This window comes from Aotus nancymaae, unplaced genomic scaffold, assembly GCF_030222135.1.
Source record: "Aotus nancymaae isolate 86718 unplaced genomic scaffold, 86718_ANA_hifiasm-v0.15.2.pri h1tg000008l, whole genome shotgun sequence".
Classification (NCBI taxonomy): Eukaryota; Metazoa; Chordata; class Mammalia; order Primates; family Aotidae; genus Aotus; species Aotus nancymaae.
This window is the reverse complement of record NW_026988419.1, coordinates 29,693,639-29,718,986: the sequence shown is the minus strand read 5'-3', so window position 1 is coordinate 29,718,986 and position 25,348 is coordinate 29,693,639. Positions and strand designations below refer to the sequence as shown.

Sequence of the window (25,348 nt, the reverse complement as noted above, 5' to 3'; positions counted from 1 at the left end):
GTTGAGAAGAGATTGTTTTGGCCTATAATTATGATTTTTTTATTTTTTTTTTGAGACAGAGTCTGGCTCTGTCGCCCAGGCTGGAGTGCAGTGGCATGATCTTGGCTCACTGCAACCTCTGCCTCCTGGGTTCAAGTGATTCTCCTGTCTCAGCCTCCCGAGTAGCTGGGACTACAGGTGCGTGACACCATGCCTGGCTCATTTTTTGTATTTTTAGTACTGTGTTAGCCAGGATGGTCTCGATCTCCTGACCTCATGATCTGCCCACTTTGGCCTCTTAAAGTGCTGGGATTACAGGTGTGAGCCAACAGGCCCAGCCTATTTATGGGTTTTGAAACCAACTTTCAAGGATTGAGCTAGGATAAAGAGGAAGTAGAGGCAGAGAGTACAGAGTCCAAGAGATTTCATAAAGAGAAGAAAGATAGAGATGAAACAGTAGCCGAGAGTTGAGGTAAGATATTTATATGATTTGGGGATCTGTGTAGGTAAATGGGAGGGGGTGGGGTGGGAATGGGGTTGGGATAAGGGATGGCTCAAAAGCTCTCAGAGGAAATGGGAGAAGCTAGGGTTGAGAACATACAAGGAGGGGTTTGCCTTTAGTAGGGGGAACTGCAGTTCTTTTTTCTGAGATGGGAAATGGAGGAGAGACATTCATCTTTTGCCATTATGGGGAACAATGATAGCTTCACACAGTCCGTGTTTGGACTGTACTCAGAGACAAAATATCACACTGGATGATCAGCCACTTGACATGGTATGGCAATTATAATTTTCAAACTGCTTATTTCAGAGGTCGTATTTAAAAGAGGAAATGCAAGTATATTAGTCTCTTCAATAACCTACTTGTCTATATGACCAAGAAATATTAAACTGCTAAGTGGTAAAAATCAAATATTTGTTCATGGTTTTCTAAAGAGTGGGAAATCAAGCAGATGATGTTTATCGAATGCTTGCTTATCTATTAATAATTGTTTTTTAAAAAAGTCTCCAAACATTGGGGGTAATAGAAATGAATAGCCTATCACCCAGGTTGGAGTGCAGTGGTATAATCATGGCTCGCTGCAGCTCACCCCTTCTTGGGCTCAAGCAATCCTCCTGCCTCAGACTCCAGAGTAGCTGGGATTACAGGTGTATGCCACCATGCCCGGTTAATTTTTACATTTTTTGTAGAGATGGGGTCTTACTACTATGTTGTCCAGGTTGGTCTTGAACTCCTGACTTCCTGTAATTCTCCTATCTTGGCCTCCCAAAGTGCTGGGGTCACAGAAGTGAGCCACCATGCCTGGCTTCTATATGCCCTTTTTATCTGGAATTAGTACTTTGTAAAATAGAAGAACATTTCACAAGCAGTTTCAAAAATAGACCCGTAACTGTGTATATAAATATCTACTTGCTCATTTAATTAAGCCTGCAGCAAATACATGCCCATGAAAATATTTGTATTAAATCAGTAGATATTTATAAATAATTAAAAAAATTATTCATCAAAATTCTCCTCAATGCAGTTCATGCTTTTATGACAAAAAGAAAATCTCCAGAATTGATCTTTGAACCAAATCTTTATATAAGGAGCAGTTGAAATGAGGTTTCTCATTGCTGTGCTTGCTTGGTTTAAGGTAGTTTTAATACTCTTGAGTCTGCCCTAGAAAATGTTTTATTAAAATATTTGGGTGACCTATTATATTTTTGACTGAGGATGCCAAGATGCGGATGAAAAAAGTCTAAGGGCAAACAAGGCTGTGGCAGGTGGTTGCACATTCTCGCCTTGCTTTCATGTCTTGGCAGGAAGTGAATCGACATTCCCCACACACCCTTTGCCTCTTTTCCTTCTGCCCCTATGCAGACTATTGATGATGTTCTCTAAGGACAGGCTGGGGAGCTGAGGGTACTTCTCAGAAGGAAGGCTGCTTTGATCTCTGCTAGACGGACAAGTGACCCTGATCTCTTGGGTCATGTCTTTCTTTGAGGATCCCCAGTTCATGCTGGTGTCTGGACAAGGAAGAAACGCTGTCCCTCCACTCCCAACTGTGGGGGCCTTGGCTGCATGGCCCAATCCATCAACATTCCAACACACCCTACTGAAGAGGGATCCTTACAAGTCTGAACTTTGGTTTGGGTGACTAAGAATCAAAGTTTTTTTTTTTTGTTTTTTTTTGTTTTGTTTTTTCCCTTTTAAAAAAACACCTCAAGAAAAATGCTTTTAATACTGGAACCCTAATAAACAAGAAAATTAGATTTTTTTGATGAGGAAATACCTTGATGCCTGTGCCTGAAACAGAGGATACAAGTAACCGTCCCTCCCCAAATATTGTTATTTAATCTATTTAATAATTTTGAATTCTTTGGAGATAAAGCAAAATGTAAGGAAAAATAGGAGAGAAAGAAAAAAATATGTATTTGCTTTATGGTTTACAAACACTACTATATGGAAATTATTGCTTAAGTGTCTATAATTCTTAATAAAAATTCCAGGAAATCTGTGTTAAAAAATAGTACACATGCCTGGGCATGGTGGCTCATGCCTGTAATCCCAGCACTTTGGGAGGCCAAGGTGAGCAGATCACCTCAGGTCAGGAGTTCAAGACCAGCCTGGCCAACATGATGAAACCCCTTTTCTACTAAAAATACAAAAAAATTAGCTGGGCGTGGTGGTGCATGCCTGTAATCCCAGCTGCTGGGGAGGCTGAGGCAGCAAAATTGCTTGAACCCAGGAGGTGGAGGTTGCAGTGAGCAGAGATCACGCCACTGCACTCCAGCCTAGGTTAGAGTGAGACTCGTCTCAAAAACAAAACCAAAAACCAAAAACCATGAAGTTAAGGAGGAGGAGAATTTCACTTTCTGAGGAATTCTCAACAGCAGATGTCTTAGTGATGTGTCATTTATGTGTCAAAAAGAAAAATGATGTGTTACTCAAATTTATCCTTCTTGTTCCTATTTTCCATAAGAGTTGATACTGAAACTAAGTCAGGAGCGGGGGCTTCCCATTATTTTCTGAAGGTTCCCAGTTCTGCTCTCTGTTTCCTCTGTCTCTTTTTGGTCCTCAGAATCCTGCAGGCAACTCAGACCACTAAGCCCTTTCTCTCCATTCCCATGTACAGGGAGGTAAGACCTTAATTACAAATCACACATTTATACACTCCGACAGAATATGATTGCTAATAATCTAAATCCCGGTGGTTTATTTCAGACTGGAAGTTCTAATGGCTTTGGGGAGTGCATTCTTGGTATTTTGATTTTTTTTTTTTTTGGTATAACTCTTTAGATATATGTGTTCACACATATCTATTTGAGTGACCATATGGTTCCCTTAAATACTTCAGTGATTCTTTGTCATCCTCAGATAAAGCCCTAGCACTTTAGCATGCCTGAAATCCTCTTTTTCTTACTCTTTGTCTGGCTGACACTCCCTCTCTTTATGGGTTCAGCTCAGCATTCATCATTTACAGGAAACGTCTGAGGTCCCAGAATGTACACAGGGCTCTCATCTTTCTTCCTGAATTACTTAGCATATTATAATAAAATTACTCACCGATTCATTGGTTCAGCAATTATTTATTGAGCACCTACACTTATTAACCTAGCACTATAAGCTCCACCAGGTCAGGCTTCTTTTCTACAAAATAGATCTCCATAAATATTTGCTCAACTAAAATAGATACATATTATTTTTAGTTTTAGGGGAAAGGCTTAATTGCGGTGAGTGTAATTGCTGTTAGGGAGGCAGTGTGATGTGAAAGAGAGAGAGAACATGACCTTATTGGAGTCACAATCAGAACTTAGTGTAGGTGCTGGCTAAGAGCCTACCTTTCATAGTCATAATACATAGGTTGAAACCCTGGCTCTTCTGTTTGCTGGCTTTGTGACTTCAAGCCAATTATCCACTCTTCTTGTGTCTCATACATAAGATGGAGGTCATGATAATATCTGATCTACAAGGTTATTGAGAGAATTATATGAGGAAGAGAGTGTATTATAAATTTTGCAGTGACATATTTATCTACTCAGGTTTTTTTTTTTTTTTTTTTTTTTTTTTTGAGACAGAGTCTTACTCTGTCATCCAGGCTGGAGTGCAGTGGCACGATCTTGGCTTACTGCAACCTCTGCCTCCCAGGTTTGAGCAATTCTCCTGCTTCAGCCTCCTGAGTAGCTGGGACTATAGGCTTATGCCACCAAGCCCAGCTAATTTTTGTATTTTTAGTAGAGATGGGGTTTCATCATGCGGACCAGGCTGGTCTTGAGCTCCTGACCTCAGGTGATCCACCCCGCTCAGCCTCCCAAAGTGCTGGGATTACAGGTGTGAGCTACCATGCTCAGCCTATTTATTCAGGTTTTAAACTTTCTCAGTTTGATCCTTGATCCTGTTTCTCAAACTTGAATGTATATACAAATCATCTGAGGATCTGGTTCAGATGCAGTTTTTGATTTAGTAGGTCTGAGGTGGGGCCTGAGATTCTGCATTTCTAATGAGTTCCCAGGATATGGCTAATGCTGTGCTCCACAGACCACTATTTGGTCTGGTCTAAAGTTGTGGTTCTCATATCTCACTGTGCACCAGCATCTCCTGGAGGGCTTGTTTAAACATGATTGTTGAGTCTCACACCTGAAGTTTCGGCTTTAGCAGATAGAGGGTGAGGCTGAGAATTTGCATTTCTTTTTTACCTTTTTCTTTACTTCTAAAAAAAAACAACAACAAAACGGGATACATGTGCAGAATGTGCAGGTTTGTTACATGGGTGTAGGTGTGCCATGGTGGTTTGCTGCAACTATTGACCTGTCCTTTAAGTTCCCTCCCCTCATCCCCCACTCCCCAAAAGGCCCTGGTGTGTGTTGTTCCCCTCTTTGTGTTCATGTGCTCTCAATGTTCAACTTCCACTTATGAGTGAGAACATGCCATGTTTTTTTTTTTTTTTTGAGACAGAGTCTCTCACTCTGTCACCCAGGCTGGAGTCAGAGGTGTGATCTTGGCTCACTGCATCCTCTGCCTCCCAGGTTCAAGTGATTCTTCTGCTTCAGCCTCCTGAGTTACTAGGATTAAATGTGCCCACCACCATGCCCGGCTTAATTTTGTATTTTTAGTAGAGATGGGGTTTGGCCATGTTGGCCCGTCTGGACTTGAACTCCTGACCCCAAGTGATCTGCCCACCTTGGCCTCCCAAAGTGCTGGGATTACAGGCGTGAGCCACTACACCCAGCCTCATGGTTTTCTGTTTCTGAGTTAGTTTGCCGAGGATGATGGTTTCCAGCTTCATCCATGTCCCTGCAAAGGACATGATCTCATTCCTTTTTATGGCTGCATAGTTGAGAATTTGCATTTCTAACAAGCTCTCAGGTGATGCTAATGCTGCTGATCTAGGAACTTCATCCTTTGAGAACCACTGATCTAGAAAGATTGTTTTACTTGAGAGTAAATTACTTTGCTATGCTTCAGAAAACAGGAATTAGAGATTTAAGACTTGGATTCTGCCTCTTAGATTATAGTTCTTGTGCCTAAGCACATTTAATACTATGTTTTTTAACAATGATGGGCGCTAATGTGTTTCTATGGATTTTGCACCATCAAAGTCTGCCACAGCTATAGTAACAATTTAACCCTAATCTGGGACCCCGGCAAAGATTACCCTGAGAACCAATGAGATTTTATTTCTTGATTAGACATCTCCCTTCTCCCTTAAGATGAAGGTAGAAAAGAGGGGACAATATTTTAGTAAGGTTCTCATCAGGCATAGTGAACAGTGGCCCATGTATTGATGGCCTTTACCATTAGAAATAATATACTAACATAATGGATTCTCTTCATGGACTTAACAGGAAGGTTGGTACAGATACACTTGAAGGATAGGCGTGGGTTATATGACTCCTCAAGAGTTTACTCACAGAAAATCATTAAAAAAAAAAGTGTGTGTGTGGTTCAAAGTTGTCCCTAACGGAAGCAAACATTAGGAAGAGGTAATATCAGTTTATTGGTGTTCTTTTTTTTTTTTTTTTTTGAGATGGAGTTTTGCTGTGTTGCCCAGGCTGGAGTGCAGAGGCACTATCTTGGCTTACTGCAACCTCCGCCTCCCAGGTTCAAGCGATCTCCTGCCTCAGCCTCCCGAGTAGCTAGGACTACAGGTGCATGCCACCATGCCCGGCTAATTTTTTGTGTGTGTGTGTTTTTAGTAGAGATGGGTTTCACCATGTTAGCCAGGATGGTCTTGATCTCCTGACCTCGGGATCTGCCCGCCTTAGCCTTCCAAAGTGCTGGGATTACAGGTGTGAGCCGCTGCGCCTGGCCTGGTTTATTGGTATTCTAGCTCTTTGGAGTGGAGAGATGTTGGCAGCACTTTCTGGAAGATCAGTTGCTCTCCGAGCAACCTCTTCAGTTTAAAGGAGAAAAGTAAAATGCCATGAAACCAAATCATACTTCCTTATCTGGGAAGTGGATCAACTGTCTATGTCCAATTTATGGCCCCTTCTTCACTCTAGGACGGTGTGCTATATTCTGGAGTGAGTTCAAGAGTGGTTCTTGTCCTCAGGATATTTATCCTTTTAAGAGAGATGAGGATTTATGTAAATAATTATGCTAAAGGCAGAATAGAATTATTGATGTATTGACCATACTACTAATGTGAAGAGGGAATGCAGAGGAAACAATAATACATTTTGCTTGAGGAAGTTGGTGATGGCTTAAGGAGGCTGTGGCATGTGGGCTGAGACTTTAAGAAGATTTAAGAGCTGGGCGTGGTGGCTCATGCCTGTAATCCCAGTTACTCAGGAGGCTGAAGTGAATGGATTGCTTGAGGCCAGGAATTCAAGACCAGACTGGGCAACATCACAAGACTCCTTCCCCTAGTCCCACAACTCTAAACAAGTTAAAAAAAAATTAGCTAGGCATGGTGGTGTGCACCTGTAGTCCCAGCTACCTGGGAGGCTGAGGCAGAAGGATTGCTTGAGCCCAAGAATTCGAGGCTGCAGTGAGCTATGATCACACCATTGTACTGCAGCTTGGGCAATAGAGTGAGACCCCTTAAAAAAAAAGGGGATTTCAGTAGATGGAGGCCTGTTAAGGAGTTTATAGCCATGTACTTACTATACTAGAACTGAAGTTTCCACTTAGTGGATCTCACAAACATTTTAAGGGTTATTTTCCCTCAAGTAAGTGGTATATAACACAGGAAAATAGAAATGAACTTTACCAAAGGAAATATGTGTTACATTTTGTTACATGAAAGGTCAATGTTTGCTTAGATATTTTTTTAAATTTCTGTGCCCTGATTGCTTCAAGACCCAGTGAGATTTTGGTTGTTGACCAGATGCCTGGTTTTCTGTTGGCCCTGTCTGCACAATTCTAAAATGGAATTCAAGGCTGACTATAGTTTAAAGACTGGTATCTTCAACTTTAGAGGACATTGCTGTGGATTCTCTTCTTTACATCTTGCAGAGCCCTATAGATTGTTTATAATAAGGAAGTGGGAAAGATACAGAAGAGATCAAATTGCCTTTTTAGGTCTATATTTAAATTTGACGGGACCCAAACTTGCTCCTTTGCTCTGTTATCACGTCTGCTTTGGGACCCACTAGATTGTCATTTACTTGACTGTCGCATTTCCTCAACTGTTCTGTTTCCCCCATCAGCAGTTTTCTGGTATCATTTCCTTACAAGCCAACCTAGACTTGTAACCTATCCTTTTGACTGCTGGAAGTTCGTGGCATGACCTACTTATCTGGTGCAGAAAGAAAAATCTTATAGAACACCATGCTCCATGCTCAAGGGAGGAACGCCTCTTGGAAGCACAAGAATGTGACCAGACTTGCTGGCTCCTATTTATGACCCCTCTAGCTTGTTTAATGATTAAATGTAGAATAGAATTTTTTCTATATCCCTCAAAGGAAATGCCAAACTACCCTAGCTATCTCCCCTCACACCCCTACTACATTCTTGCTTTGTGTTGTATACTAAATGGTGTGGGTCTCCAGAGCTTGGGGCCTTTGCAGCCTCCATAGTCATGTTGGTCCCCTGGTCCCCACTTTATGCACTCTTAACTTGTCTTTTCTCATTTCTTTGTCTCTGCCAACCCTTGCAACCCCAACAGTATGTGTCAGGGCTGGTCCCCGACATTTGACCACTCTCTCACCATTTTATTCTACTTTCCTGATACTTTGTCCTTCCATTGCAGTCACCCACCAACTCCTCAACCCTAGATCAATCCAACATCTGACTAGACAGCTGTGATGGTTAATACTGAGTGTCAACTTGGTTGGATTAAAGGATACAAAGTGTTGCTCCTGCGTGTGTCTGGGAGGGTGTTGCCAAAGGAGATTAACCTGTGAGTCAGTAGGCTGGGGAAGGCAGACCCACCCTTAATCTGGCTGGGAACAATCTATTAGCTGCCAGCTCAGCTAGCATATAAAACAGGCAGAGAAATGTGAAAAGAGAAACTGGCCATCTTTTTCCTGTGCTGGATACTTCCTGCCCTTGAACATCAGACTCCAAGTTCTTCAGTTTTGGAACTCGGACTGGCTCTCCTTGCTCCTCAGCCTGCAGACAGCCTATTGTGGGACCTTGTGATTGTGTGGGTTAATACTTAATAAACTCCCCTTTAGATATGTATCTATTCCATTAGTTCTGTCCCTCTAGAGAACCCTGACTAATACAACAGCTTTATCCCTTTACTTTATATATGTGTTGCCATGTTTAGGTGTGTTTCTTGTAAGACATCTGTAGCTGCATTTTGTCTTGTTTTTATTCCAATCTGAGAATAACTGTTTCTTAAATTGGTGAGTTTAACTTGTTTATATTTATTGTGAATACTGATGTATTTGGGTATATTTATATCATCATTTGAAAGAAATTTTATGTTTTTTCTTCGTGCTTTTCTTTTACATTTTTAGCATCACTTTTAAAAAATAAATATATCTTTTCTTTGTTGTAAAAATTTACATTTTTTTCTTATTCTTTATTTGTTACCTTACAAATTTTAGCATGTCTATTTAACTAACATTAATAAATGTTTCTAGTCTCAGAACAATGTAACCACTATGGAATAATTGAGCTCTGACATCCCTATCCTGTATTCCATGTTGTTGCTCTCTAGAATTTTAGTTCCATCTTATTTTTAATCCCTCCAATTATTATTTAAACAAAAATTTAATTTTATATATACATATAGAAAAGTGCACAAATCGGATGGGCACTGTGGCTCACACCGGTAACCCCAGCACTTTGGGAGGGTGAGGCAGGTGGATCATGCTGAGATGGTGCCACTGTACTCCAGCCTGGTGACAGAGTAAGACCCCATCTTAAAAAAAAAAAAAAACATTAAAATAAAATTGTTTAAATTTTTTGAAGATTTAAATAAATTGTATTAATAATACAGGCTGGGTGTGGTAGCTCATGCCTGTAATCCTAGCACTTTGGGAGGCTGAGGCAGGCAGATCATGAAGCCAGGAGATCAAGAGCATCCTGGCCAACATGGTGAAACCCCATCTCTACTAAAATACAAAAATTAGCCAGGAGTGGTGGTGGTGGGCACCTGTAATCCCATACTCAGGAGGCTGTGGCAGGAGAATCACTTGAACCCAGAAGGCAGAAGTTGCAGTGAGCCGAGACTGCGCCATTGCACTTCAGCCTGGGTGATGGAGTCAGACTCCGTCTCAAAAAAAAGAAAATCAATTAATTGACAAACAAAATTGTATATATTGATGGTATAGAACATGATTTTTTTTTTTAAATTGCATTTTAGGTTTTGGGGTACATGTGAAAAACATGCAAGATTGTTGCATAGGTGCATACGTGGCAGTGCGATTTGCTGCCTTCCTCCCCTTCACCTATATGTGGCATTTCTCCCCATGCTATCTCTCCCCAACTTCCCACCCCCCAAGAACATGATGTTTTGATGTATGCATACATTGTGGAATGGCTAAAGCAGATAATTGACATATAAATTACCTCACATATTTATCTTTTTTTTTATGGTGAGAACTTCGGTCTATTTTTCTGGTGAATAATATGTGGCAGGACTGGTACTAGAACCAGGTCATCCAGAGATGTTCTGTCTGCTGCCATCAACTCAGGATCTCAGAAGGTGGTACTCCTCCTCCAAAGGTGAATTATTTTACTTAAAAAAAACAAACAAACAGAGAATGGTGGCTCATGCCTGTAATTTCAGCACTTTGGGAGGACGAGCTGGGCAGATCATGAGGTCAAGAGATCGAGACCATCCTGGCCAACATGGTGAAACCCTGTCTCTACTAAAAATACAGAAATTAGGTGGGCGTGGTGGCACACACCTGTAGTCCCAGATACTCGGGAGGCTGAGGCAGGAGAATCGCTTGAACCTGGCGGGTGGAGGTTGTGGTAAGCCGAGATTGCACCACTGCACTCCATCCAGCCTGGTGACAGAGCAACACTCCATCACAAACAAACAAACAAACCCAAAATGAAATCCTTATTTCTAGATGAAATAAGAACCACCAGGAAATTCCAGGAGATATCAGTTACATCAGTTGTTACAATTGGTACATAATGATATAACATCTGTTACAATGAAAACAGCAAGTATGTATTTAACACACTTGTAAAAAGTCCCCATATTTTCTTTTAGTAATCATTTTAATGTGTGTATGTGTGTGTGTGAGAAAAGGACACTATTAAAAAGTTTGAAACTTTTTTTTTCTAATCCTATGTCTACTTTTAGCCAATATTTATGGGTATCGACCATATCCCTCCTCAGTAACTATATTGTCTTGTTTCCTTCCAGGTCATGTGAAAGACTGTGTATAATTCAGAAGAGATATTTCTACAGTGAAAAAAAATACCCCGTATTTAAATCAATTCAAGTTTCTTCTTGGCATCTAGGCTGTATCTAGGACACATCTGGACATCTGGAAACGTCCAAATTTGACTGAGTTTTCCAGTTTTCAGCAGAATATTTAGCAAATAAAAGAATAAGAAACTTCTACTAATTGTATTTCTTTTTTTTAAAGTCAACAGCATTTCAGTGAGGCTGATATCCTCATGGCACGGCCTTTATTTCTTGCTCCGTGTCAGACTTACCCCATGTTGGTGGAGGAGGCTGACATTCAAAGGGTGTGGTTTTTGAGGTTGCCACATACTTTGCCATGACTTAAAATATCTCTCTCTGGCTGCCAGACGGCTTGGGGAAGCACCAAACACAGGATCCATTGACCTCAGAACTTGGTGCTTTAGGACTGGAGGCTCTTTCATGGTCCTTCTGAAATTTCTGTTTCTAAATATCTGAAGCACATCAAGCCTTAAACTGGGATTTTGTGCTGCTTCTCCTCGATTTACTGAAAGCAGAGGGTAGAATTAATTTCGGGCACAGATAGTAAATGCTGACTTTTTATTGTTCCCTTGAGAACACTTTACTATCCAAAACCAAGTCTGCCTTCTTCAGGCCATATCTTGTGGAAACTGTGTGCATATGAAGTGTGGAGAAATCCCATAGGCAAACTGGAAATCTACAAACAGGCCTAGTCTTTGAGGATTCTCAGCAGCGGTGGAGGAAGAAGCCGCAGGTATCTCTTCAGGTTCAATTCCCTCCTGGATGTAGATATACAAAATGTAATTTACTTCCGGTTATTGAATGGTAATGTTTTGAAATATTAGAAAAATAATCATCTTGAAGGAAAAGGCAAAGAACATTATTTGGAGAGAAGATTTTTTTTTTCTGTTTGTAGAGTGGAAAAGTCAGACAAATTGGTTTGAAAAGAGAAAAGAAATAATTGCAAGGGAGACTTTATTCATGAAACATTATTGAGCACCTACTAAGTGCCAGAGATAGTTCTAGTCACTGGAGATATAATAGTCAGTGGACTAGACAAACATGTTCTTTGGACTTCTCAGTCAAGTGAAAGGGCACGGAGGAGACCTAAGCCAGTGAGTGTGTGCAGCAAGGGATCAGAGGGGATTTCTCTGAAGGAGTGATATTTAAACCAAGACCTGAATAGGGTTAGGTGGACAAAGCTCCCATTTTAGTTTGGCTTCATTTTCAATGGTTGCATTACAAAGCAGAACAAAACAAAAATTCAGTTCTAAATCCTTTATTTTTTTCTGCCTTAGACGGTTGGTTGCCTGCCTGAGCTACAACTCTGATTTCAACAAGAGGTAATTTGATTGCTATTTTTCTCTCTCCCTTGACTTGATATTTATTATTTCTCATCTCTCATTATATTACTGTTTACTGGTTTATGTCTGTCTCTCTCTATAGACTGTGAGTCACTAAGGGCCAGGGACTATGTCTTAATAGTCTTTGTTCAGGCACCACATAGCTCTAGGATGAATAAAGGAATCAAGATGAATGAAAAAAAGATAACAATTGTTCTTATGGCATCATTTTGCATCGAGAAAAGTGTCATATCAAACTGTTCTTCCCATCCAATCGATTTAATTGCACAACTGAATCTCCCATCCAGTCTATTCAATAACATGAATGGATTGAGCATCTATCATGTACAGGTGAGCAAAATAGGCATTGGCTTTTGTGGAGTGTACAGTCTGATGGAGGAAGACAAACTTTACATAAATAATCACTCAAATGCTTAATTTCTAATTCTATCAAAAGAAACGATTTAGGTAAAATATTGAAATAAAGGATTTGAGCTGAAAGTGGCAGGAAAATGTAAAGTTTTGGCAGGTTTTTGGATGCCTGTAAGAAATGTGTCTTGCATTTGCTTCCTCTTTTCCCTTCTAGCCTCTTGAAGTAATTGAGTTTGTAAAATTAAGATGTATAATTTCTACAGGGAAAAGCAAATAAATTGCTATTCATTCTAGATATTTAGCTGCCTAGGTTGGCCCAACTGTTGATAGCAAAACCCATGTTTTGGGCAAACACCAGCTAATCATTAGTGATACTTTGATTTTCCCCAAAGTTGTTTTCTAGTCATCTTGAAACTATCAAGCAAATCAGAATCCAGTTTTGCAGGGAAGTTGTGGAACTCTAAAAAATTATCATAGTCTATAGTCAGAGGTGTGATTCCTGCACATTAAGAGTATGAGAAGACATGCCAGGAAAGGGAAATGTAAGAAAGAAAACAAACAAACCAACAAACCAAAAAAGCAAATGAGATTACAGATGGATCTAGAGGTAGAAAATAAGAGTAACAATAATTTGCACTGCTCTCCAAATGTCAGAAAGACTACTCTTAGAAGCTTGTGAAATAATTATACACAGAACAGGATACACATTTTTTTTCTGGCTCCAGATCTAAGAAAACAACTCTTCAGTATTAGAAGACGAACACTGAAGGAACAAACTGACCTCCTTAATATAGTAGGACAATAAACTACTATTAGGTTGATATTTCATAGTTCTCTTTGAAATTTTTGCATATAAATCAGGATCTCTCTTCCCCTACCTAGCATTCTTTCCCTTTCTTTCCATCTTCTTTTCATTTTTGATTTCCTTTCTTTTCTTTTTTTCTGAATGCTATCATGTGGATCTCTGGACTGTGCTGCTAACACACATGATATCTATGCTGTTGACAATAAACAAGTATGAAGATGAGAGGGCACATAAAATGGTGTGATGACGCTGGATAACAGTATTCACAGATATTTTATTTCTGCTAATAATTTGAAAAGAAACGGCGTATTTGCTACTGTTGCTTAATATTGTGCAATGTTTGATGAAAATATTGTCTTCTTTATTCCTAGTCTGGTGTTGAATTGCTTGCCATTTTAATAAAAATGTGAGAGCTGAATTGGTAAGAATAAAGACAGCAAGAGAGATAGAAAGAAAGAATAAAAGAAATAAGCTGGGTGCAGTGGCTCACACCTGTAATCCCAACACTCTGGGAGGCTGAGGTGGGTGGATCACCTGAAGTCAGGAGTTCGAGACCAGCCCGGCCAGCATGGCAAAATCCCATCTCTACTAAAAACAGAAAAATTAGCCAGGCACGGTGGTGCATGTCTGTAATCCCAGCTACACAGGAGGCTGAGGCAAGAGAATTGCTTGAACCTGGGAGGCAGATGTTTCAGTGAGCTGAGATCACACCACTGCATTCCAGCCTGGGCAGTAGAGTGAGATTCCATCTCAAAAAAAAAGAAGAAAAAAAAGAAATGAAAAAATAGAAGTATGGGACACTACTCACAGCTTCACCATTAAAGTAGACCACCTCTGCCTCCCCAGATGAGCGTCCCATTTGTGCTTACCTTGTCAACCGTGGAGGACAGTCCAGTAAGAACCTTATACAGGTTGCACCTCATATACCCTGAGTCATACATTCTCAACAGGAGCTATGTTTCCCCCAGGGAAGTGAAAATTGGTTGTGACTATATGTAATCTTACTTTTTAATGTATAACTCTCTCTATATATATATAAAACATACAAACAGATATACAGTATATATGATATTAAAACTTCATGGGGGCAATTAAGAGAAAATGTCTGAAAATGTTCTTTAGGGGGACAACAATAACGAAAACGAGTGATTCAGAGACACTGCCCTTAATGTATGTGGAGGAGGTAATTTACTTCTGGGTGAAGCTACTTAATCTTAAATAACTTGATATTTATGCTACAATACCAACTAAGAAATGACCATTATTGAATGAAGCCAAAATGGTGGCATGACTACCAAATGACGGAGAAGTTTGAGGCAAATGGATTGGCTTCTCAATGGCCTTACCATAAATCCAATAAATATAGCCCCAAATAGACTATTTATATTGGAAATAAAGAAGTGGTAAGAGGTAAGTCATTTTTTGCTTATTTGCAGATTTTTTTTTTTTTTCTGAGATGGAGTCTTGCTCTGTCGCCCAGGCTGGGGTGCAGTGGCACCATCTGGCTCACTGCAACCTCTGCCTCTCAAGTTTAAGCAATTCTCCTGCCTCAGCCTCCCGAGTAGGTGGGATTACAGGTGCATGCCACCATGCCCAGCTAATTTTTTTATTTTTATTTATTTTTTATTTTTGGTAGAGACAGGGTTTCAATATGTTGGCCAGGGTGGTCTCAAACTCCTGATCTCATGATCTACCCACCTCAGCCTCCCAAAGTTTTGGGATTACAGGCATGAGCCACTGTGCCTGGCCTGCAGATTTTAATTTACAGAATTTATAGTTTTATGCATACATGTACAGTAGACATTTTTGTAACTGACTCTCACTTAATGACTTACCAGATTAACAGAGGTTCTCCACATCCTCTGTAATGCATCCCATTGAGGTCCATGGCACTTTGCACACTCTATGTTAGTAGGCTACTCACCATTATACCCTATGCTTCTGTTCTCTTTAGTTTTATGCTCACTAAGAGTAAACTTGGTTTATTTCCAAACTTGTTTATACCAGTTAGTTGCATTTGTTACTATACTTAGTTATTATTTAATGAAATAAGAGGTAAGCCTATGAGTGCAAAAGGAAAGAGGATTATTGTTTCTACGAAACCCAAATTGAATACTTTAAGAAAGAGTCAATAAAGAAAGTCACAATTTAAATTGAGAACAAAGTGATTCTATGCTTGTTCCCAGCCATGTTCAAATGTAGGTACAGAATAGGCAGAGCATGAAGGAGGTAGAGAAGGTATGGGGAATTAAAGGTGTGTCTAATAGGTTAATGAATATCCTGATGAATATTGGACTTTAAGCTGGTTAAGGAGAAAAACAAGAACATGAAGATCTTGAGAGGTGATGATAAGATGGTAGGCTTTGACAACAGGAGGGCATTGGGTTATAGTCAGAGTCATCTGAAATATTGGAGGTTGTGATTAGAGAATGAAATGCTTGAAATTAAGATTATGAAGGGGGTTCAGTTAATGGTAATAATGATAATGACAAGAAGGGATTAGGTGGTAAAGTGCTGTAAAGGGCAACTAAATAGGGGTAAATAAAAAGACAGCAGAGGCTGGGTTATTGGAAGGATACTGAAATCACCAAGAATTACCCCATGAATGTAATTGGAGGAAGACAGTGAAATAGTCAAATTATAGTGTCATGTAATTTAATAAGTGATGTCAGTAAGTGCCAGCAGTACTTGAAGGACAGAAATCACTATGTGTTGCCATGGTTGGAAAAGCATTGTAGAGGAATGGAGATTGCATCTGACTGTTGAAGGCTGAAGAATCAGGCGGGACAGATGGAGAGGTCAGGGGAAGGTGTTTCAGGTTATGAGTCACAGAGTGAGCAAAGGCCAAATGGCAGGAAGCAGCATAATGTGTTTTTGATGTCAGGAGTTTAGGAGGTATAATGGCTTTGGATTGTAAAACGTTTGGAATGCTAGAAGAAGGTGGTTGGGATTTTTTTCCCCCACGTTTTCTTTCTTTCTTCTTCTTCTTCTTATTTTTTGAGACTGAGTTTCACTCTTGTTGCCCAGGCTGGAGTGCAATGGCACGATTTCGGCTTGCTGCAGCCTCCATGTTGGTCAGGCTGGTCTCGAACTCCTGACCTCAGGTGAACCACCCACCTTGGCCTCCCAAAGTGCTGGGATTACAGGCGTGAGCCACTGCGCCCAGCTGTTTTTCCACCTTTTCTATAGAAAAGTAATTATTGTTTGGCTGCTACCTTTTAGAATTCTCTCAATGGGCTAATTTTATTTGTTTGTTTTGTGTCTTAGAGACAGGGTCTTGCATTGACACCCAGGCTGAGTGCCGTGGTTCCATCATAGCTTACTGTAACCTGGGCTCAAGTGATCCTCCCACCTCAACCTCCCAAGGAGCTAGGACTACAGGTGTGAACGACTGTGCTTGGCTAGTTAAAAAAATTTTTTTTTTGTAAACTCAGGGCCTTGCTATGTTGCCCAAGCTGTTCTTGAACTCCTGGCCTCAAGTGATCTTCCTGCTTCAGCCCCGCAAAGTGCGGGAATTATAGGCATGAGCCATCACACTCAGTGTCAATGAACTAATCTTTACCGATGTTTCTTTTGAGTGAGAATTTATTCTTGTATTAAAATTTTAGGCTGTGAGAAATTGCCTTCATTTGTAAACATAGGTCAATAGCCATGCATGTTAAAATATAAAGGGGAAGATGGAAATAGATCAGAAAGTTGGACTATAAAAATTGAGTCTATATCTAAGCTCAATTAGTGGCTGTATTCTCAGAAGCTTGTCCCTGTTAACCTTCAGATTCTTTATCTTTGAACCCAGATCTTAGAGCTCTTTATCTTAGAATGCCACTCCTTCAAATTTATGATTTTTTTCCAGAGAATTAAAAAAAGTAAACTGAGCTAATTCTGTCACAACCGCTTTCTTTTGACTTACCATTTAGTACCTATTGATTTGAGAAGAGATACTGAACTCTCACAAGAATCTGTATATAGAGACAGTTTGACCAAGGTTTTCTATGTCTTTAACTAGAACAACATGCAAGAACAACATGAAGTCAGACTATCAGAAGGTTGCTAGGTGAGGTGTAATCAAAATAAGGGTAATATTTCTGGACGGGACAAATGGGTATTGACGTTGGATTTTGCATGACCTATGTGTCCACCCCCAAAAGGGTCTTCCTGTCATTCTTCATCAGTTATTTCAATCATGGTCCAAGTGGGAAAGAGATGGCACAGTCAAAGTTTTCCTTGAGAGAAAGATACTTCAACAAAGGGACTCCTTGTAGAGCTGCAGGCAGGATTAAGGAGACTAACAAAGATGATGAAGCACCTAGGGGACTAGCAACGTTGGGAAGCTGTTATTTCTGCTCCAAGGCCTGCCCCTGCAGGAGAGCGAGTGGTGTTAGAGACCCAGAAAGAATGGTAGCCCTGGGAGAGGGGTATTGAAGATGAGCTGTGGCCATAAGTAGAGGAATGCAACCAGTTGGGGAAAGAGTAAACAGAACAAATGCTCTGGTCTCTCTCTCTCTTTTCACTCTTGAATCTCCTGCAATTGGTGGAGGCCAGCTGGAAGACAGAGGCAAGAAAGCCTAGATGATGTGGTCCAAGGTGGTCAACTCCTGAGGTGCAGCAAAGAAGAGAAAAGCTAAAAGTAGATCTGGACAGGCAAAAAGAGAACAAGCAGCACCCTACTTTTCTGACTGTTAAGTCCCCCAGAAATCTGTGTACTTTCAGTTTCTCCCAGGAGCAGCCGTGTATTAAAATTCTGAAAAATTAAAATTTGGAAAAAACACTTCTTGTTATTAAGCCACTGTTAGAGTTTTGGAGAGGGCCCAATAAATAGAACATATGGGGAATGATCCAAACAAATGGCAGGTGAAAGTCAAAATACCATGTTAGTGATTGGTCAGGTTAGGCTGGAGGAATAGCTTCATGTGAGGACCTACAAACTTACTAGCTGAGCCCAGAATTCACCAGTCTTTCCTATCCAGTCTCAGATGGCACCAAACCATGTCAGGGAGAGCCTACCCCTGGAGGAAAAAAAGTATAGAGTGTTTACTTTTTTTTCTTTTTTGAGATGAAGTCTTGCTCTGTCATTCGGCTGGAGTGCAGAGGCGTGATCTTGGCCCACTGTAACCTGCGGCTCCTGAGTTCAAGTGAATCTCCTGCCTCAGCCTCCCAAGTAGCTGGAATTACAGGTATCTGCCATTGTGCTTAGCTAATTTTTATATTTTTAGTAGAGATGAGGTTTCGCCTTGTTGGCCAGGCTGGTCTCAAACTTCTGATCTCAAGTGGTCTACCTGCCTCAGCCTCCCAAAGTGCTGGAATTATAGATATGAGCCACCGTGCCCGGCCTAGAGTGTTTGCTTTTTGTGGACAGTTGGCCCCTCAGGGGAAGATAGGGAGACAAGGGGTAGGCCTACCCAGCAGGGAAAAGCTGTAAGGGTAGAGTCTGGCAAGAGCCCCATGAAGGCAGCTTATGCTCAAGAGAAAGCCAGCTGGAACTGAGTCACGCATACCTAGTTACTCTTTCAAAACTTACCAGGCTTTTCTGCTGCTTTGCAGCAGAGTGAGAGGGGCATTAGAGGGGAATGCCTTTTCTCCACCACATTTTCTCATTCATTAGTTCATTCAACTTACAGACTTTCAGGAGTTAACTACACTATGAAGGCTGGGGATGCAAAGATGAAAAGGATGTGATTTATCTCTAGATGGTAATGCTAAGAACAGCTAACAGTTATTCAAGATGTGCCTTAAAATGGAATGTATTTTTCATTCATTTGTCATAAAACATTCATAGGGATCATATTAGACCTATAACTACTAACATTTTACAGATGGAGACACTGAGGCTTGGCAAAGTTAAGGCACTTGCTCAAAGTCACAGAAATTAGTTAATGACAGAGCTAGGATTCAAATCCTGGCAATTTGGCTCCAGGGCTAGTATTCTTAACTCCTTCCCATGCCACAGACCAGTGCTGGAGACAGGCCTTTGAGCAAGTAATTACAGTGTAATGAATGAGGTAAGTGCTAATGGAGGGGCATACACCGAGCTAAGGGAGTGAAGGAAGGAGCGACTAAGGTCTTGTGTAAGACATTTGTGCAATTTCCTTTGCCCACTGCCAGAAATGAACAAAACAGAGTCTTTTTGGGGCATGCTTTATTTTACTATACAGGGATGCAGATATAGAGCTCAATTCATGTTGCCTTGCTGCCTCTCCCAAACATAACAACACTTAAAATAATTTCTTCCTGACCTCCTGGACCCCTTCCAAGAGTTTGTCCCAGCTTTTGGACAAGGCAGAAACAGGAAAAGGATGTCCTAATGTTCCCTGACCAGAGACCTAAATTGGAATTTGGAATAGTTTTGTAATTAAAATCATTGTTAAGATTTTATTGTCCTGTACTCTGTAGTGTGTGTGTGTGAACATTATGTATCAGCCATCACACATGCATTACAGACAATCACTAAAATCAACCGTGGGATTGCTTAAATCTCAAAGTTTCTATAGTTTGTGGATCTACGTTCAATGAAAATATTTTGTTTCTTCATAAAGTAGAATTAATATTTCTCAACTCAAATATTTTTTTGCTATGACTTAATCATAATTTGATAATATATTATAATTTCTGCTAAGAACACAAAAATAGACTCACTTACATGTTTCATTCTCCCTCAACAGAAATTGTTTCAATTTGACACTCCATACTGATTCATTTCTCAGCTTATCTTTGAGCTATTGAACACCCATACCTTTAGTATTTTTATATTACTTGGTATTGGAGCGTCATTGAGTTTATTTGAACAGACTAGACACTATAAACAGGTGCTGTCTGCTGCCGCCAAGTGATGGCCTATTCATGCCAGGATATTAAGCATATCCTGCAGTTTGGTAAACACCAGGTGGGATTCTAATCCATTCAGCATGGAGCCCCTCGTTTTTCCCTCCGTAGTGAAGGAAAATCTCTGGGAAGTCCCTGCTTAGGAATTCTCTATAGCTTTAGCAGTCAGTGAGTCTCATTCCAAAATGACCCAAGAAGAGGGCTGGATCAATTACTCCCAAGCTTCCTCTTGACATAACCTATTTCTTGGAGTGAACTCAGAAGTCCACACAAAAGTTCTAATTTGACATGTAGCCTGTTTTTTTTTTTTTTTTGAGATGATGTTTTGCTTTTGTTGCTCAGGCTGTAGTGCAATGGTGTGATCTTGGCTCACTGCAACCTCCGCCTCCTGGGTTCAAGTGATTCTCCTGCTTCAGCCTCCTGAGTAGCTGGGATTACAGGTATGTGCCATCACGCCCAGCTAATTTTTTGTATTTTTAGTAGAGACCAGATTTCACCATGTTGGCCAGGCTGGTCTTGAACTCCTGACCTCAGGTGATCCTACCAAAGTGCTGGGATTACAGGTGTGAGCCACCGTGCCTGGCCTTAGCCCCTTTCTTGTACTTTACTCCCTTGGGGTTTCAGGGTTGGAGAAACACTCTCTCTTTTCCAAGGCTGAAACTGCCTGGGAGCTTTGAGACTCTGACTTACTACTAGATTGTTCTCCTATTAGGGCTGTAGAGAAGACAGAGTGAGACAAGGTCATTCTCACACCATGGAATAACCTCTGGGGCTTATGGTCATCAAAGCAGAGTCTTTGGTCTACAGGAAAAAGGTAACACTCTTAGACCCAGCAGAGGCACCATCAAGGGAGTTTCCCAGGAGGAGGGACAGCCCTGCTTACTCAACTGGTCAGGGATTACCACACGCAGTAGCTCTACTCTCACAGCCTTTCCTTACTTAGGCAAACCAGTGTGTCATAATGGTGCAGCTAGTCTGATAAATGGAGCAGGTTTGGAGGGAGGCACACTGCAATAGCTTTGCAGCAAAAGAGGCTATGTCTTGTCCATTATTCAAAGGAGTTATCTGAAAATTGACGACTGTAGTAAACTACTGGCTATCCCCCAACATCAATTTTCTTTTTTTCTATAGTAACAGAATTCCCAACATGTAGCTGGGAGTAGCCATGGCCATATGGGTCCTAGACCCATATAGGTCCAAGGTCAGCAGAGTTACATGATCGAAGACGCCTGGGTTTCAGACCCTCGAGCTGCCATACCGGTCCTGGACTGCTTAGTTCCAGATTGGTAGATGAGACAGGAAAAACCATCTAGTGTGCTTAAACTGCTATTATTTGGGTCTCTGTCAAGGAAGTCAAGCATTTATCCTAATTCAGTGACTTTGGATTTCAGTAGAATAGAGTCAATGACAATTGAGAACATTGCCTCATTACCCCAAGTTACCTGTTTTCAACAGGTAGCCTTACTTCTCTGAGATCAGTTCCTGGGACACTCTGCAGTTTCCATTTATGGTGCAGGCTTTTGAGGACTACTATAGGATGGCTTCTCTTGTCTCATCTAAAAATCTGGACCTAAGGAGTCCAGGACTGGTATGGTAGCCCAAGGATCTGGAACCCAGGTGCCTTCTATCATGTAACTCTGCCAACCTAGGATCTATATGGGTCTAGGACCCATATGACCTGCCTCTTTCCTTTAAGGGTACAACCCAGCAATGGCATCACTTATACTTACATAGACAAAGAAAGGGCTATGATATTAGGCACCAGAAAAGGGAGTGGAGATCTAGATTTTTCACTTAGACTCAAAAATCCTGCCCAACACTGACACTGACTCCTTTAGACGCTGGCATATTTCTCTGGCGCACCCAATGACTGACATCTGAAAGAGCAGCAGCACTTTCTCAGACATGACTACGGTGTTTGAATGTGTTGCTAGGGCATCTATGGAGTTTTCATATTCTGTCTTGGGAAAGAAATCTGATATTTCTTTGATGTTACATTCTTCTTTAGCCAGAAATACAAGGAAACCACTGTTTGCTGTGGCATTTTGGCAGAACTCTGAAGTGTGGTCTGGATCTGGGAACCCACAATCCAAGAATAAGGCACCATTTACGTACAAAATTGTTGAATTTGGATGGAAATTAGGTTCAGCCATACTTGTAAAGTCACTGTCTTGCAGGGTCAAAAAGAGCTTATTTTTCAAGAAAGTGTGTTTCACTGTTTACTGGCGACTACAAAAATAATTATTTCCTGTGTGGGTCAGTAGGAGTGAGGTAATCCCAAGGAAAATGTTCCATTGTGCTTACTGGGCTGGGCAGGGCAGGAGCTCCAGACAGTCTCTTAAAGCAACAGTAATTGTGCTGAATGGTAAAGTCTGGTTCATATGCCCCTAGGAGGGAGATTCATTTTCTCTTTGATACTTTCAGGATCTTGTGAGAGAGAGCAAATGTGAATGTATACATACATGTACACATACACATGAACGTGTCTGTGGGTGTGCTTAGCAGGCGGGTTCCTTTAAATAGTTTTATAGATGTTTTGAAAGGTAGTTCTTTATGAGCCAGGATAATACGCTCTGCTTCTCTCAATGTGAAAGTAGAAACTCACCTTGGGCAAGTTGTCATTGGTTTACTTGTCTGTTTTGAGCCACTTGAGGGCATGCTTTATTTGTCTTTGTCTTCCCAGCTCATACTAATGGGCCTATCACTGAGTAAAATTCTCAGTAATCATTTGTTGGATGAATGAATGGCTTGCAAAGGAAGTGAATTCCAGGGAGGTGACTACCACCCCAAAGTTGACCTGTACCACAACACTGACATTAGAGAGTTTGCCAGAAGGGGTGCTTAGCCAGCCAGGATTGGAACATCCTTGAGGTGCCAAACTCCATGTATGGTTCCAGAGATTCAACAGCTCTAGGCTGGGCATGGTGGCTCACGCCTGTAATCCCAGAACTTTGGAGGCCAAGGCAGGTGGATCACGAGGTCAGGAGTTCAAGAACAGCCTGGCCAAGATGGTGAAACCCCGTTTCTACTAGAAATTACAAAAAAACTAGCAAGGCACAGTGGAAGGCACCTGTAATCCCAGCTTCTAGGGAGGCTGAGGCAGGAGAATCATTTGAATGTGGGAGACAGAGGTTACAGTAAGCTGAGATTGTGCCACTGCACTCCAGCCTGGGTGACAGAGTGAGACCCTGTCTCAAACAAACAAACAAACAACAGCTCTGTGCTTCATATCACCATCTTTCCTGGAATCAGAGAAGTAGGCATAGAATTATTCACACCAGTTGTTAGATTCTGGCACAGCAAGTAGGGTGAATTGTGGCAGCTGGATCAACAGGTGACAGACAAACTAGGCCAAATGAGATATCACTTCTCATCCATAAAACAGAGGATGCTTTTGAATATTTGATACTTCACCCCACTCACTACCTTCCATGACTGCTCTGGTATAGGAGCCTAGAGTGTACATTGTGTATTACAGAGAATATTCCCCTATTATAAAAGGGAATACTTATTACTTATTAATCCACTTACCAAATTTTTGTTGAGTGCCTGCTATGTGCCAAGCATTGTATTGTTGCTGGAATACAGAGGTGGACAAACCAGACATAGTCCCTGCCCTTAAGAAGTTCAGCCTTTGGCCCAGTGCAGTGGCTCATGCCTGTAATCCCAGCGTTTTGGGAGGCCAAGGTGTGTGGGTTATACGAGGTCAGGAGCTCAAGACCAGCCTGGCCAACATAGCAAAACCCCATCTCTACTAAAATATTCAAAAATTAACTGGGCCTGGTGGCACACACCTGTAATCCTAGATGCTCAGGAGACTGAGGCATGAGAATTGCTTGAACCAGGGAGTAAGAGGTTGCAAGAGCTGAGATCGCACCACTGTGCTCAAGCCTGGGTGACAGAGTGAGACTCCGTCTAAAAAAAATTTCAACCTTTACTGGAAGACGCAGACAAATAAAAAAAATACATAAAATAATATGTTTTGTTTTGTGGCCAGGCGTGTTGGCTTATGCCTCTAATCCCAGCCCTTTGGTCGTGGGCAGATCACGAAGTCAGGAGTTTGAGACCAGCCTGACTAACATGGTGAAACCTGGTCTCTACTAAAAATACAAAAATTAGCCAGGCGTGGTGGGGCATGCCTGTAATCCCAGTTACTTGGGAGGCTGAGGCAGAGAATCGCTGTAACCTGGGAGGTGGAGGTTGTAGTGAGCTAAGATTGCACCATTGCACTCCAGGCTGGGTGACAGAGCAAGACTCTGTCTCAAAAAAAAATATTATGTTTTATGTGGCCAGTTATAAAAAGTAAACTAGATATTGAGGTAGGAATTAAATGGAAGTACATAGGGTGGTCAGAAGTAACTTTCAGGAGGAAGGAAAAGGCCTGGGATGAGTAAAGGGGAGGAATATTTTAGAGGAAAAAAACTCATGTTAAAGACCCCAGGCCTAAAATCAATTGGTGTTTCAGAGGCTAAAAAACAATGCCCATGAGTCTATAGCAGAGTGAGTGAGGGGGAGAATGTGTCCTAACTGGCAGAAGTCTTCTAAGGATTTTTGGATCTGTTGTCAAGAACATGATACCAAATGGTGGATATGGAATGTTTGCAGAGCGCTCAGGAAGCTTTACATCATTATCCACAGCAAGCGGTCCGAGCTTGAGTGTGGTCCTCCCACTGCACGTGTAGCCTCATCTCAGCTACCACATGTTCACCCTGCTGAGCAGCAGTGAGTAGAATGGAATGTTGGACTTTATCTAAAATGTGGGAGTAAACCAAGTACAGGTAAAGCTGTGCAGTTTATCGTTCTGGTCCAGGTATCATGAGGAAAGGAGAAAACTATGGTTGGGAGTGGCCATCCCTACCCAACTAGTATTTGGAAGTGGAGGCTACAGAGAATACTGCTACTGAGGTCTACAGTGTTATTTGCACTTTCTGCTCCTTGATCTTTCACTGCATAAACCATCTGGGAAGTGTCCTTTATGGTTGTCATTAAAATGCTGCCAGATTCCAGTATCGAGACCATAGGGAATGCAGTGGTGTGCATGTGTGTGTCATCCACATGTGGGTAGATGAGATGCTGATGGGAACTGGATATACTCATGTATTCAGGGGTTCTTAACTAGGTGTCCAGTGTAAACTTGGTTGAGAAAAAATTACACCTTCATTTTCATTATTCTCTCTAACTAAACTTTAACATTTCAATGATATATTTAAGTAACAAACCACAGTAATTTTTGCAGCAGTCGTCAG

At 41.2% G+C, this 25,348-nt stretch overlaps 1 long non-coding RNA gene across 2 annotated transcripts in view; it reads left to right on the top strand.

Moving 5' to 3' along the window:
- Positions 1-25,348, top strand: part of LOC110567666 (uncharacterized) — a 54,818-nt gene that overhangs the window by 23,891 nt on the left and 5,579 nt on the right. Inside the window, exons 3-5 of one of the 2 annotated variants that reach the window (XR_010341357.1) lie at positions 10,740-11,517; positions 12,062-12,106; positions 18,337-18,443. This is a non-coding gene — a long non-coding RNA (uncharacterized LOC110567666). Of the gene's footprint in view, positions 1-10,739; positions 11,518-12,061; positions 12,107-18,336; positions 18,444-25,348 lie in introns of those variants that run through there. The other variant, XR_002478014.2, reaches the window with a different exon arrangement.